Below are 5,000 nucleotides of genomic sequence, written 5' to 3'. Positions count from 1 at the left end.
TATGGAACATCCTTAAATATTGTGGGAACTGACTGTTCCTATTAATATACCTGGGAATCTATAAATACTTAGTTTGCATTATTCTAGCAGCTGCTCTCTCTCTCTCTCTCTCTCTCTCTCTCTCTCTCTCTCTCTCTCTCTCTCTCTCTCTCTCTCTCTCTCTCTCTCTCTCTATATATATATATATATACATATATATATATATATAATATATATATATACTGTATATATACATATTATATGTATATATATATATATATATATATATATATATATACATATATGTATATATATGTGTGTATATATATTATCTGTATCCAATATTTATATTATTTGGATGTTCCCAAGGATCACACAAGACCGTTAACTACTTTGCAAGTTGGTGTAGGAATTGTATTTCTTTGGGGTGAAGATCCCATGTTCCAAAGATGTTCAATGACCACCTAAACACAATGTTAGAACGATATATGCCCGTTTTCATTGCGAGTTGGAATCATTGATATTAAATGTTATCAATAGGGGTATTGCCATCATCATCATCACTTCATAAATGTTAATAAGCAAACCTCGTCAAGCCATACATTAAGCTCACCCAATAGCCACCTCTCCACCATCATCTTTAACCCCCACCTGGTTATATCCCTCTACCCCCCATCCCCAATGTTTGAGGTTAAAGGTCTCACAGTTATGATAAGATCCTTCTGGTGGAAGTTTTTTAGTAAATGAAAAACAAAATACTAAGATGACAAAATTTCATACAGTTTGCTTTCCAGGTGTTTAAAATTATATCAAAACTATAGATAACGATGTAAATATGCGAAAGACTGATTGAACAAATATCGAGAGTAATGGATTTCTTGAAGAGCTTACCGGGGGAACACTTTTAAGGTGTTGGACATCAGGACATGAAACGACAAATAAAATCGTAATAATACGAATACTCAATGTTAAGGAAATATTTCCTTTTGCCTTGGGAAGAGTGAAGCCAGCTAGACTCGGACCTTTGAGCATTGAGCAATTGTCACCAGGGAAGGGGGTTCGCTTGGAAGTGAGCGACTTGCCCAGATAATTTGATTGATTGACTGATTGATTAGGAGTTTTTTGTCATCCTGACATCTAAGGTTATTGACGCTGAACCAGATAATTTGAGTAAACAATGTGTTGATAGGCCACAGTGTGTAATTTTGTGTGTAGAGAGAGAGAGAGAGAGAGAGAGAGAGAGAGAGAGAGAGAGAGAGAGAGAGAGAGAGAGAGAGAGAGAGAGAGAGAGGGGGATTGCTTAAGAAAATGCAAACGAGGGATATTTCCGTGTTATGAATATTAATATGAATAGTCAGTTCCAATATTATTTAAGAAAATTTTATATAGAAATAGGATAGGAAAATTCAAATAAAAAGTTATGATAAAATCTTTTGATGAATTAGTTTCGAAATAATATTATATTACATTTCTTAAAAGAATAAAAAAAGTTATCTCTCTTCATCGCATTTCTTTGAGTGATATCAGTAATTTCCCTTCTCATCACATTCGAACCATCCTAACGATGTCTCGGTTGTTTAACCTCGGCCACCTTTCAGGACAAGAAGGACATGGCCAGGCGACACCGGTTTTTGTTGCTGGGTGTACCATGGTCTTCCACTATCTTGGGTTAGAGTTCTCTTGCTTGAGGGTACACTCGGGCATACTATTCTATCTAATTTCTCTCCTCTTGATTTGTTTAAGTTTTTGTAGTTTATATAGGATATACTTATTTTAATGTTATTCTTAAAATATTTTTTTCCTTCTTTCCTTTCCTCACTGGGCTAATTTCCCTGTTGGAGCCCCTAGGCTTATAGCATTCTGCTTTTCCAACTAGGGTTGTAGTTAGCAATTAATAATAATAATAATAATAATAATTGTTTAACAATTAAGAGAAACTTTTACCAAATTCTCTTCATTTTGTTTTTGAGATTTCTCTCCTGAATAAACAGCCTCATTTATAAACTGCCCAAATACCTGTGGCAGCTTCTTGTCGGTAAGCCCCTGTCCGGAGAGAAGCTCCGGGCAATCTAAAGAAGAAGAAGAACTGTCGCTTAAACAAGACTCCATTGTCTGTTGTAACTGTCAAATCAATTTTTATAACTTTATAAAATAAAAAACTACATTTTGTAGGAGATTTATTAAGTAATATGATTTTAAATAGTATAAATGGGATTCAAAAGGTGATTTATCAAGTAATAATCAGGTTTTGAAGGTAACCTACAGTGATATTGGGATTTAAAGGTAATTTATAAAGTAAAAATAGAATTTTGACGGAGAATTTTAAAGTAAAGATGGGATTCTAAAGTGATTTATAAAGTAAAAATGGGAATTCTTAAGTGATTTATAAAGTAAAAATGGGATTCTAAAGTGATTTGTAAAATGAAAATGGAACTCTAAGTGATTTATAAAGTGAAAATGGTAATTCTAAGTGATTTATAAAGTAAAAATGGGAATTCTAAAGTAAAAAAGGGATTCTAAGTGATTTATAAAGTAAAAATGGGATCCTAAGTGAAAATAGGATTCTAAAGTGATTTTTAAAGTGAAAATAGGATTCTGAAGTGATTTTAAAGGAAAAATGTGATTCTGAGTGATTTATAAAGTGAAAATGGATTTTAAAGTGATTTATAAGTAAAAATGGGAATTCTAAAGTGATTTATAAAGTAAAAATTGGAATTCTAAAGCGATTTATAAAGTAAAACGGGATTCTAAGGTGATTTATAAAAGAATAAATGGGATTTTAAAGTGATCTATAAAGTAAAAATGGATTCTAAAGTGATTTATAAAGTAAAAATGAGATTTTAAAGTGATTTATAAAGTATAAATGGGATTCAAAAGTGATTTATAAAGTAAAAAAGAGATTTCAAGATGTATGACACAAAAGTGGATTTTAACGGTGATTAATAAAGTAAAGATAAAATTTTTTAGGGTAATTTATAAAATAAAAGATTCTAAATATGATTTATAAAGTAAAAATGGGATTACTTTATTTAAATGTAATTTCTTAGACAACGGAAAAATCATTAGGGCTAAATTTCATGAAAGAGACAATTACCTTAGAAAAGAAGGAAGTCGATTTAAAGGAATTTAAGTAATTCATCAGTCGCTGGGTCCCGGGAGACCATTCTGGGTAAACAGAGAGAGAGAGAGAGAGAGAGAGAGAGAGAGGAGAGAGAGAGAGAGAGAGAGAGAGAGAGCAACTATTCAAGAACAATTCTATATTAACTGGATTCAGTTTAGAGAGAGAGAGAGAGAGAGAGAGAGAGAGAGAGAGAGAGAGAGAGAGAGAGAGAGAGAGAGAGAGAGGGAGACTCTATTTACCTTTGAATATGGATTTGGAATTATGAATTTGGTCATATGGTGTTGGGCCTTGGTAAGCCATTCATCATGAGGGGTTGGTAACACTCCTCTAATGTAAGGTAGAACTTATAACGAGGTTAAGTAGAAGGGACCCTTCAAATATTGCTTACAGTACACCATGATGTACATTGTCCCTTAACGGAGAGTTTGGATGTTGAAAGTTGTGAATTCGAGAGTCAAGTCAACTCCAACAGCAGCTTGTAGGATGTAGAATTCTCCGCTTTCTTCAGTGTTTCCTGAATCCCTTACCATGATGTTTTTAAAGGGGGGATTCTGCCACATTAAGGATTCTTCATAGCAAGAATTGGTAAGTCAATAATCAAAACTCAATATTTATTTCCATATAAGAAACCATACATTTTCATAACTATTATTTTCTTATACTAGAAAAAAAAATTTCATGGTATTGAATAAAGGAAAATGAATTCTTTGGATTCTATAGAAAAAATGGAAAATTGACCAGTGCCCGAGCAGCCCTTGACACAGCTGCGCGAGGTGATAGAAGTAGCTACTGTTATTTACCCTTTTACCCCCAAAAGGACGTACCGGTACGTTCTTGCAAAAATCTGTTAATTACACGTTTTTACATATTTTTGATAATTTTAAGAGAAACTTCAGGCATATTCCAAAAAATGAGACCAACCTGACCTCTCTAGGACAAAAATTAAGCCTGTTAGAGCAATTAAATAAATATATATAGCAAAATGTGCTCGAAATTTAACCTTATGGTGGGGGTAAAAGGGTTTATATTTCTGTTTGAGTCAGTAAGAAGAAACGATATACGAAAGAGGAAACAGACGCCTTTCTTAAGTGTAAATTTCATTATGATCGGTGGCTTTTAAAACATATCTATAAAGAAAGAATGAATAGAAAGTTCACAAAAAAGTATATAAATTATTGTTTTTGAGTAACTAAAATTCAAAATTAAGATGTGTAATTTTTTAAATTGTTAAAATTAGATGGTTTTTGTTTATATAAAAATGCTATTGAATGTAATCATACTGGAAATATTGTTATTGTAAATAAAAAATGTAATTTAACTTTTTAATAAAAAGATAAAAAAAAAAGATATGTAATCAATACTAATATAACTTGTACATTTGGACACAATGTGCGATAATCACAGTCACGCATCGACTTGGCACTTCTCAGCCAGGTAACTTCAGTGTTTCTTGTGGATCCTTATGTGAGGTCATAATACTAACAGGTACAAGGTACTAATGTCTAACCATGGATATTTTCAGTTATACTTAAAGCTATGTTACTCGCTAAATCACTCTGATAATTACGCTGCTGCTTCTGGTCTGTCTATATTGTTTATCTCCCCCTCTTGCAAGCACTGCTTGGCATGTTCTGTTAATTTCGGACTTATCTTCTTCCAGTTCACTTTCCTCTCCTTCAGGCCCCTGCGGAACGCCACTGCAGTTTCTGTGGACGTGAAAGGAGTGGGACACAACTGCTTCAGGCGCTGGTATCTGTTACACACATGGGCCTGCGTGATGTCCTTGGCGTCTTCATGATTCTTGAAGTCGATTTCGCAGTTCAACAATATTTTCTTCTCTTGCTCGGCAGTGACTTCTAGCAGGAATTCGTTGATGTGAACAAAACTGTTATAACCTTTG

General features: G+C 33.3%; 1 pseudogene; it reads right to left on the bottom strand.

The window, feature by feature from the left end:
• Positions 1-3,791: 3,791 nt before the first annotated feature.
• Positions 3,792-5,000, bottom strand: part of LOC137628883 (uncharacterized) — a 21,739-nt pseudogene continuing 20,530 nt past the window's right edge.

The sequence above is a fragment of the Palaemon carinicauda genome, chromosome 36 (assembly GCF_036898095.1).
Source record: "Palaemon carinicauda isolate YSFRI2023 chromosome 36, ASM3689809v2, whole genome shotgun sequence".
NCBI lineage: Eukaryota > Metazoa > Arthropoda > Malacostraca > Decapoda > Palaemonidae > Palaemon > Palaemon carinicauda.
This window is presented reverse-complemented; position numbering and strand designations above follow the sequence as displayed.